Here is an 11,343-nt window from a genome sequence, read left to right as displayed (position 1 = left end):
AGGGACCCAGGCAGGGGCGTGGCGGGGACCGGCGCCACGGTGAGAGGTGCTGCGGAGGGATGCACACGCGGCAAGACACGCAGCTCGTGGCCATTCTGTGGTCAGGGAGCCCGCGGTCTCTTGCAGAAGCCACCGAGGCAACGGTGGCATAGAATCCACGGACAGCTCAGGAGTCCTCCCAGCGTCGTTCATTTGCCCCAGTGAGGAATGAGAATTCTCACTGAAACAAGAACATATTCTTATCTCTGAGAGGAACATCCCTGTAGAAACAAGAATTTCTAATCAGAATCTTTTTCCATCTTTAAAATTTGACTCTCTTTTTAGTTTGTTATTCCCTTTTATTTTTTATTCCTTTTTATTTCCCTTTTTATGTTTCCTTCAGCCATGGTCTCCTACCCAAGGATAAAATCCACAGCAAATCCACACTTAACAAATCATTAACCCTATTGCACTTTCACTTCATTTTCCTTAATTATTTTCCTCCATCTCCGTGCCCTCGTCCCATCTGGGGACACATGCTGGATTTTCAAATTCGGTCTCTGTGACACACTTCACCTCCTGGGTGACAGGCGACGGTGGCAGCATCTCCGGTTGGTGACAGTAGTGGTGTCAGTCCCTACTAACATGGCAGCATCCCCATCGCCAGTCTTGTCGCGGCTGCACATCCCGGGTTGGCATCCTTGCTGACAGAGAAGGAGGAGGAGAACGCACACCTGGAGCCTGGAGGACCAGAGGCCAGTGCAGGGGGCTCACGTGGACCACAGCGCGTCCACACGCGTGCACAGCGGAAGCCCCTTCCGCTCCGGTCCCCCCAACCAAGGGAGCCCCTAGGCTGTCTGTAATGAGTAAAGTCACTTCTAATCCCTAGTGATGCAGGGCAGTGCACAGCGAAGGGGCTTATTAAAGTACTAAGTACTCAGGCTGATCCCCAGAGGCTAAGGGAGGATTTCCACCCCGGCCTGAATAGGTCTGGTACCCACCAGAGCCCGGGCACTCCTGCTGTGTAACTTTGCAAAACACTTCTGGCAGCAGCTCTCTGAGCCACGTCTGGAGGACAGCCGGTCCTCAGCGAAACAGCGTATTGTCCCCGTCATCTAATCAGCATCTGTATGACCCAGATGGTCCTGGAAGAGACCACAGCCTTCCCCATCCTTCACAACACCCGACGTTCCTGTTGCTTTTTACACTGCTTTCCTGGGTCTCCGAGATCAAGTGTTTAAGTAGCTCAGCACGACAGTAACTTCCTTCAGGGAAGGTTTGTGTCTGATGCACAAACGAGTCACTGAAAAACAGTCAAAACACAGAGTCTTCCTCTGGGACGTTTACAAGGATGGCATCAGAGCACGCCAACAGCGGAACGCCTCCCTGTGGCGACCACGTACGTCCGTGTGCTGACAACTTCTGGACTCAGTTCACTAAGGGTGCAAAGCAAACACATCTGTGTTTGGGGCGATCAGCCTTCATGATTTGCTCGACGCTGTAAACCAACACTTGTTTTGTCCGACCCTGGCAGGGATCCTGAGACTGGCGGAGGGATTTCACCTCACTCCAAGTTGCAAAATTCAGGTGATGATCATAATAGTCCCTGGAGTCGAATTTCATTTCTATTTATTTATTTGCTGTCAAGTATCTTTTTATTTTGCCACAGTTCAAACTGTTGGAAACACTGGAATTGGTAGGATCTGGAGTTGAGCGGATCCACAGAGTTTGCTTGTATTTAAGCCTGTTAGGAGCTCTTGTACGTTCCCCCGAAAAAGATCACATGCACAGCTAGGAAAGGCGACAAAAACACATTAAAGAAACTTCCTGTGTGTACACCTCCGTCACACATCTTCAGGAGGCTGTAGAAATCCAAACCGGCCACTTGATTGGCTGGGGAAACTGGGACGATATTAGAAGCCCGTTTAATACGAAGATTGTACTTTTACATATAATTAAGGAAGAAGAGTTTATCATAGAATTCTTAGGAGCCATTGGCTGAGATGGTGTCGACTGTCTGGGTTAGGAGACATGTTAACTCAGATTGATCGCGTAGCTGGCCGTGGCTGAGGTGCGGTATCTGCTGTTTACCGTTAAAAAGTGTCTGTGATTAATGGTTAATGTTCACACATTGCTTCCCCAGGGTTTCCCTTTGACCGTCAGGACACCTCTGTGAGGTCGACAAGGTGGGCTCTGACACCGACACCACCTTTGAAAGCTGAAGGCTCTAAAGCAAACGGGTGAGTGGAGAGCCAGGTCACCCCCGGCCGTCCTGTCCGAGGTCAGGCCCGTGGCTGCCCACTAGACACCTGCCAGGCCCATCAGGCTCACCGGTAGCCTCCACCGGGCACCACACTGGACTCGGAGAGAATGGAAGCTTCTCGGGTCACATCCGGCGGCTGGGGCACAGGGCCCAGGCCTTCATGTGCTGCTCAGGGGCTCCCCACGCTGGCCAGGCCCGAACGGACCTGCCCACTCCTCTGAGGGCGGGCGTTAGGTTGGACCGCAGCGGTGCCCCGGGGAGCACCTTTCTGTCTTCTGTCCACGGGAGCAGAAGGGCTCCCCGCAGACAGGGCCACAGCTTTTGCAGGAGCTTCTGCAATGATTGCAGGAGTTTCTGTGGCTTCTGTAACCTTTCCCTCGAATTCGGCGGCTTCAAACAGCACAGATTGACTGTCTTGAGGTCCTGGAGGTTTGGGTCCTGAATAGATCTCACGGGGCTCAATCCAGGGGTCAGCAGGGCTGGCTCCTTCCAGAGAGTCCAGGGCAGAGTCAGTCCCTTTCCAGCTTCCGGAGGGGCCCGCGTTCCCCAGCTCAAGGCCGCTCCAGCGTCCACAAAGCCAACACCTTCAGGCTGAGTCCTCTCACACCACCGCCCCTGGTTTCCTCTCTCTCTGCCCCCTTGTCCACTTGTAAGGACACCTGTGATTCCATAGGGCCCATCTTGAGGATCCAGAATCATCTCCCATCTCAGGTCTGCAAGCGCACTTCATGCCCCCTTTGCCCTGAGAGGTGACATATTCGCAGGCTCCGGGCACGAGGACGTGGGACGTGGACATCTTTGGGGCCGTTCTTCTGCCGACAGCAGAGGTTAGATTTCACTCCCCCAGCAGAGCGTGTGACTCCCTATTTTCTCACTCCTTGCCAAGAGTTTGTGTCACTGGACTCTGTGATATTCCCCATCTGGTGGCTATGGAATGGTGCTTGGTTACGGTTTTAATTCTTGTTTCTCTGTTTACAAGTGAGCTTGAACATCTTTTCGTATTTTTATTTGCCTTTCACCTTCCTTTTGTGAATTACCTGTACATATCCTTTTGTCCCGTTTTCCTAATTTTTTTTCACTGATATGTAGGAGTCTTTATAATTCAGAGACTAATTCTTGGTCACTGATAAGACACAGGTGTTGCAAATATCACTTCCCAGCTGAGGATGGTCTAACTTTGCTCGTAGATTTTTTTTTGCGGAACACAAGGTTTTACGTCAGTGTAGACAAGTGTGTGAATCTTTTCACTTATGGTTTGTGGATTTTTAAAAATCTTATTCATAGAATTCTTCTTTTGTATGATATTGCAAAGATCTTTTTATATTTATTAAAAGTTTAAAATTTTTGCCTTACCACATAGGTCTCTAGTCCACTGGTTTGTGTGTGTGTAAAGTTCTCCTAGTTTTGCATGTCCATCTTCCATGATGACTTCACCCCATCATGGACAAACCCAGTCTTCTCCCCCCCGTCCTCAGCTCTGCTCCCTGAATGCCCTCGCAGCACGCATGGGAGTATCTTTCTGGAGGGTATCTGTTCTATTCCCTGTTCATCCTTCCAACCTCCCAGGACCACAGCTAAACTCTACAGCTGTTAATAGTGCTGACTTGGCTGATATCCCAACTTTTCTTCTTCAAAGTTGTCTCGGTCATTTGGGCTCTTCATTCTTGCATGTGACTCACAGGGTCACCTTGTCAAGTTCTGTGCGAATCCTCTTTGGAATTTCCATGGAATTGCATTTAAGTGTGTAGATTAACTGGGGGGTACTGCCATCTTTATGACAGAGTCTTACTGTCACTTACCGTTTTTGTCTACTTTATGTATCTCAGTAAATTTTAAAATTTCCTCCTTAAGGTTTTGCCCATTTTTGTTACATTTATCACTACGTACCTTTTCTAATATTATAAATGAAATTGGAATTTTAATTTATGTTTTATAATTATTGAATGCTACGCGTGCTTGTGTGTGTGTGTTCGTGTATCTGTCTTTTATTCCGCAACCTTCTTGAACTCTCTTATTAGTTTTAAGAGTTTTCCTGTGGCTTCTCTGGGATCTGCCCTGGATTGTATACAGCCAAAACCAGCCGCGTTTGTTTGGGCCCAATAAATACCACTCTGCTTTCCTACCCAGGTTCTGAAGCGGCTAAACAATAAGTCAAAATCCAAGCAGCCGGAAGTAGTAGCACCAGCTCTACGTGAGAAAAAGCTGTTAGAGAATATATAACATCTACAGACAAGTGGGCTTCCCAGTAACGAACCCCGAATCAGCAGATGTGCCCCCGGTTATCAGACCGCCGGCCCTTCCCTGGGATTAGGGCCTAACCACTTAGCTGACCACATGTCTTTGGAAGGTGAGGGGCCCACATTCCCTGGGACAGACGGCTTCCCAGGGGCCGGGGAAGGTGACAGCCAGGCCTCATGCAAAATAAAACTTCGGAGCCCCGTTCAATTCAACTTGTCAGGATGTTTATTTGCCATTTACCGGCATTCCATGTACGGAAAAATTTAAAAGTTATCTTGCCAGCATGAATGTGGCCGCTCGTGTTTATATCGTACAACCGGTTTCTAAGGTAAACACAAGAATGCTAACTGTGCGGGCCCTTACTGCAGTTACACAATCTATACTTCGCAGTCCACCCTGCTGTGGGCACGGCTCCCAGCCCCTCCCGGGCGCACTGGTGAGTGAGGACAGACCCAAGGGAAAGGCATCGTGGGCGCCCACACTCCCCTCCTTCCCTGGCATCATTTTCAGTATTAACAGAGGGAAGTTCTTAGGACACGTGGCCTTTGTTCCACAAAAGTACAGGTTGGAGAGGAAAGCGTGGGCTCTCGGGCCATCAGTGCCCAGGTACGGGGTCGTTACCTTGAACCCCCACCATCGAAGGCCCCCAAGTCCTGTGCTCACAGGCATTGTGGCTGCATTGTGGCCAACCAGACCGCGAGGACCATAGCAGACACCTTCAGGCTCCACGTCCCCGGGATGCAACACAGGCCAAGACAAGATGGTTAACAAAGGAGCGTTTGTCAATAGAGTCACCTCTGCCTGGAGGGAAGGGTTTGGGGAGGAGAAAGGTGCGAGAGAGAGAAGGGTTTCTCCCTAACAAACACCGACTGTAAATCTAACCCTGCATTTTCGATTTGCTTTTCTAGTATCACTCTGCCCGCTGGGACCTCCAGGCCATGTAAACAGCACCCAGAAAGCAATAGAAAAAAGGCTAGTGAGCATTCTTTTACCATTTTAAAGAAAGTTCTTCTAATAGCTCACAATGTTTTTGTGATTTTTGGTAAATACGTTATTTATTTTTAGGTTAAGGAAAACTTCTCTTCTGATTTGAATACACAAATATTATTGAAAAATGGTGTGAAATTTAATATTTTTTAGATTATCGTGTTTTTTTCTCCTGTCATCTCTTAATAAAACGAGTTGCATTAATAAAATGTTAACCCAATCGTGCATGCGTGGAATGAACAATATTGGCTGTGAAGATTTTGTTTACACTCTTGTAAATCATTTTATTGTGGAAAGTTTTAAACATATACAAAAGGAGAGAGAATAGGACTTCTAGATGCCCACAGTATGGTTCCAACACGTGTCTTTTCATCTGTACCCCACCTGCGTTCCCACCACCACTCAGACTTCTGCCAAGTCCAGACATGAAATTATTACATGCGTTTTTTTTTTTTTTTTTAGTGCCTTGCTGGAATCAGTTTGCTGATACTCTGTTCAGGGTTCTATCTTGTGTTCATAAATGAGATTGGCCTATAAGACCCCTTTCTTGTGCTCTGCCTGTCTGGCTGTCACACCGATGCTCTTCCAGCCCCCGGGATGCTCTGTGAAGGATTCCATCTTGTTGGATGTCAGGAAGCAGTGTATGAAAGGCAGGAATCCCTTGTTCACTGAAGGGCTGGTAGGCCTGACCTGTATCATCACCTGGGTACTGTACCGGGGGTGGATTTTTCAGAGCCGGTTCACTGTCTTTATGCTTGTAAGTCTTGTCGTGTTTTCTATCGCCTTCTGAGTCAGCTTGCAAATGTATACTTTACTAGGAGATTTTCCATTTCATCTAAGTAATTAGATTTACTAACATAGATCTGTTCATGATTTTTCCCTTAAGATTTTTAAATGTAACTATCGTGTACGGGGCTACACTAGCTTCATTTGCGTTGTTGTTTATTTCTGCTGACCCTGGTTTCTGTCCCTGTTCAGTCCTACCAGAGGCGTAGCGATATTATTCATTTTGTCAAAAAGAAATTGTTTTTCTCTTTTAAAATGTTTCTGTCTGTTTGGACGTTGCCAGAGGTGGATCAATATAAACCAGATTTCCAAAGAACCCGTTTAATTGGTTCTGGTGCCCTGGACTCTCCCTTCCTGTCCCATTTCATCAATCTCTGCTCTCACTTTTCTTCCTCCCTCCTTTGTGTTTTCCCTGGGCATGTGCTGTGGCCCCCATGTTCTGTGCTCAGCTAAGGCTCAGTCTCACACCACGTTAGCTAAATGCTGCCACTCTGAGATGCAGTGTGCTCCTGTGCCAATGGGCAAGTGTTTTTAGTTTCCATTATTCCTTCTTCTCTGACCTGTGAATTACTCAGAAGGCCTTTAAAAACTTCCAGACAGAAGGGGTCTTGTGCGTTGTCTGTTTGTTACTCATTTCTAATGCATCGTGAAGTCCAAGAAGCAGACTTGACTTCGAGCATTCTCTGGTTTTGTTGCTTTCGGTTCCCGTTTGTTGAGACCTCTCTGTGGCAGCCTTGGGCCAGTTTTCGGAGACCCTCCCTGTGCAGCTGTCTGGGGCAGGGTCTCACCTGCATCCATGAAGAAGTGAGTTCTTTTGATCGCCTGAGTCTCTGGAGGAGGTGCGGTGACACGTGCCCTGTGCCTGTGGATGTGCTGGTCTCCCCTTCTGCTGTGCACAGTTGAAGGCTGTCAATAAAGTGTCCCCAGAGCACTTTGTTTTCCTGGTGAATGGTTCCTTTCATCACTACACGCTGACGGCTCACTTCCCCAATAATGCTTCTTTCTTTAAAATCTGTTCATACTGTCACATGGTCACAACCCCGTTTCTCTGTGCTCTGTATTTCCTGACAGATCTATTTACATCTGTCTACTTTCAACCCTTCTGTGATGCTATATCTTACACACGTTCTGTCCCTCATATATGAATGGCTAATTAGGTCCATTTACAGTTACTGAGTTTATTGAATCTGTTTCTAATGTTTTATGTTTTCAAATTACAATACTTTTTCTTTGCTTTATGATAGTTTGATACTGTATTTTTCCATTCTGCCCATGAGTTGGGAAAGGCGTATACATTAAAATATAACCTCTCTTATTTCAGTGGTTACCCTTCATATTCTGACATACACTCTTGCTTAAGAAAATTTAAATTTAACAACGATTTCTTTTTTCCTCTCATATGATGCAAATACCACAGACTGCTTTAAACCCGGTCCCTTCTAGTCCAGTCCTCGATGCTGTCAGTCACTGCATTTCAGCTGCATCGTGTTTACATCTCCCCCATCAGACGTTACGGTTGCTTCTGCCTGGTCCAGTCTTGTCTGGAATCACCGCATTTACCATGTATTTGATCAGCATCGCGTCCTGCGCGCACTGTTTCCTTTCGGTTTCATTGTCTTTTTTCCTCCAGACGAACACATCTTTCAGAAGTTTTTCCACTGAGGGTTCATGACCTCACTCTCGGTTTGGCTGAAGTTGTCTTTATTTCACTCTCAATCTTAAACAATCACTGACCTGGATGTAAACTTGTAGACGGACAGCGACATTCCCTCGCCGAGTTCATGCCGTCACGTCACGGCCTCCTGGTCTCTACAGTCACAGTTTCCTCATTTTGAGATATATGTGACTATATCTTATAATCAAAAGCATCTTATAATTGTATAAAGTAATAATACTGCTTGTAAATGAGGACGCCTTAGAGCTCCTGAAATGCGGCTTCACCGATAGACAGTCATGGCTTCTCTATTTTCCTTTTTAGGGAAGCTCGCTCTCTCTCTCTCTCTCTCTCTCTCCCTCCTCTTTTTGGTAAAGATTTCTTTCCTTTTCTTCTTTCTTCTCTCTTTTCATTTTTTTCTTTAATTTTCCCATGCATTCACATTTTCTTAGGATGTCTGCCATATATTTAAATTTTTTTTTTTTTTTTCTTGCGGTACGCGGGCCTCTCACTGCTGTGGCCTCTCTCGTTGCGGAGCACAGGCTCCGGACGCGCAGGCTCAGCGGCCATGGCTCACGGGCCCAGCCGCTCCGCGGCATGTGGGATCTTCCCGGACCGGGGCACGAACCCGCATCCCCTGCATCGGCAGGCGGACTCTCAACCACTGCGCCACCAGGGAAGCCCATATATATTTAAATTTTAAAAATACTTTCTCCCAAGGAGTTCTTTGTCTTTGCAGCAGAAGCTCCTTCAGCTCACTCCGCCTTTTTGTGAGGATGTGACTGTGTTTAATTAGCCCATTTGTCCCCCTTGGCACTGCTGACGTTTGACTTGACGTATGATCCTGTGCACTGTAGGGCATTTAGCAGCATCCCTGGCCTCTACCTCCTAGAGGCCCCTGACCACGCCCAATAGTCATGACTCTGAATATGTCTGCAGACATTTCCCAGGGACACACACTCACCCCCGGCGAGAACCACGGCACTGAAACCACAGCAGAGGCCGTGGCCCTCTGCACAGACGAGGGATCCGCTTCACGTGCAGCAACTCTTGGGCACACGTGTCCCGTCCTAGGTGCTCAGTACACGTCTAGCACACGTTTCCCAGCGACTGGCACAGAGCGTTGACCCTTGTGCGTGATAATGCAAATCCTCAGGACGGAAGCTTTTCCCCGAAGAGGTTTGCCTTCGGCTCTTGACAGACTCCCTTCTGCTTGTGGCCAGAGGTTTCATATTTCCGAACACAGGGAGATAAAAGCAAAGAGCATTTTCAAATGTCTTCTTCTAACCTAATTCCTAGGAGCAAGTTCTTCCACTTGTAAGGAGAACTTTCCTGAGTGACTGTCTCGGTTGTGCTATGACCTCCTTCTGCTTCGTCCACTGCTGTGCTGACTGGGGTCACATCTGGGGATCCAGGGCCTCAGAGAGCATCAGTCCAACCCCTGACTCTGCAGAAGAGATCTGAGGGCCGGAGAGGTGATGGGACTTGCCCATGGCCACAGAGAGGAGCAGAGCCCCCGGCCCGCCCTCCCCGACCCCAGGCTGGGCTGTCCTCTCACCACGCCGGGGCAGGAAGCCAAGCTAGGTTTTGGATGGTTTGGTTTTTCATGGGTTTGCTTCCCCCGTGTGTGGGCTGACATTTTAAATCTGCAAACAGGACTAGGGCAGGGCAGACATTTGCTGAGGTACCAGATGCGCCCAAGCCAAGGATGTGAGGAGCAGAAATCAGCTCCAGGTGAATAAACTGTTATAACTGAAACCCAGAAGGAAGTGCACTCGGGTAAGGGAAACAGGAAAACGTGGAAGCGAATCATCACCTCTACCTATGCATCTATGCGTCTACCTGTGTATCGCCCTGTGTATCGCCCTGTGCGTCGCCCTGTGTAACCACCTGCGCGCCCACCTGTGCATCTACCAGTGTGTCTCCGGCTCTGATTAGAAAGGGAAGAATAGCGGCGCTTCACTTGAGGCTGTCCTCGAGGTCAGGCAGCCCCAGCCCCTTGGTTCAAACGTTATAAAATCAGGAGCTGCCCAATGCCCACCACCATGCCGTTTCCAGGGAGGCTGCATTTAAGGCAAACAACGAAGGATGAGAACAGAGTGTTTGCAGCGCTGACGAGAGTCCCAGCAGCGGGCGGGATGACAGATGTGTGCACACGCGCCCACAGATTCGGTCTCGCCCCTGCTGGGTGGAGGTCACAGCTGCAAAAGGGGTTGTGTAAGTTCACTCCCCGGGGTGACCTTTCCTGGCCCCTTCCCACCCACACCAGGTCATCTCTTGGCACCATTAGTCCTGGAACCTCAGGGCCGTGCTGTCGGGGGGCCGGAATTCTGGACACATCTGTGCTCAGGTGGGAACGGCCTCTCTGGGCCTCAGGTTACAGGAAAGGGGTGTCCTTCTGTCGGTGGCCGACGTGGGGCTGGAGGTTAAGCAGCGCCAAGTCTCCGTCTTCAAGCGTAAAAGTCCCTGCAGCAGGGAGGGCGACACGGGATGGGAGGCAGGTGATGGACAGGGCTCCCGGGTCCCGGTGGCGACTGAGCACGTGGCCTGGCCAGTGATGGCTCGGAGCTCCCTGCCCCCCACGTCCTGGCTGGTCCTCAGCCTGCTGCAGGGACGCAGCCACAGCAGCTACAAGAGCAAGTTACACCAAACGCGCGACGTTGGCCGTGGTTATCTGTGCAGTAAGACTAGAGCTGCTCTCGTTTCCGTGGTTCTTTCTTTTTCAAATGTATTAATTTGTTTTCCTCTCTCAAACTCCCTTTAGCACCAGCTTCGCCCTCAGCCAGAGGCACTACTTGTAACTCCCAAAGCAGGATTTGAAAACCCACAGTGGAACCTTGGTATTGAAAGTCAGGTTCTATTAAGAAGCAAACCTGATCCCTAAATTCCAGAAGCCTCAGTGTGTCCCGCAGGACACACGTGGGGCTCCACCCGCTAGAGGGGGCAGGGGTTCTAGCTGCTGAGAGGACTTTTGAGTCATCACCAACCTGGTTGTTATGGTTGAAAACCAGTTTTCTAGAAGTGGAAACAGAGAGAAAAGCAGTTTTCTAGAAGCTGACACAGAAAGAAAGGGAAGTCAATCCAACACAAGGCCAAAGAGAAGCTGGACGTCGGAGGTGGACGCTGCCCCTGGAGCTGTGTGACTTTGGGAAAGTCGCTTAACCTCTCAGAGGCTGGTTTTCCTAGTTCATAAATTGAGGATGCTGGTAGTTTTTATATAACTTTCAAAGGCAGTCTTAGATCACGTGCTGTACCTGCCCCCCAGGAAATGGTGAGGGCTGTCGCCAGGCTTGGTCTTCTTGGAACCCCCTGTAAGATTCTGGGTCTGAATATAGGTTCATCTGATATTTACCATTTGTACACCAAAATAATGAAATACTTGCAAGTTGGTTCACCGTGCAAAAGAAATAGGGTTTCCATACTGAGTCAATGATAT

This window comes from Grampus griseus, assembly GCF_964374135.1.
Source record: "Grampus griseus genome assembly, chromosome: 13".
Taxonomy (NCBI): Eukaryota; Metazoa; Chordata; class Mammalia; order Artiodactyla; family Delphinidae; genus Grampus; species Grampus griseus.
Note: the sequence above shows the minus strand (reverse complement) of the source record.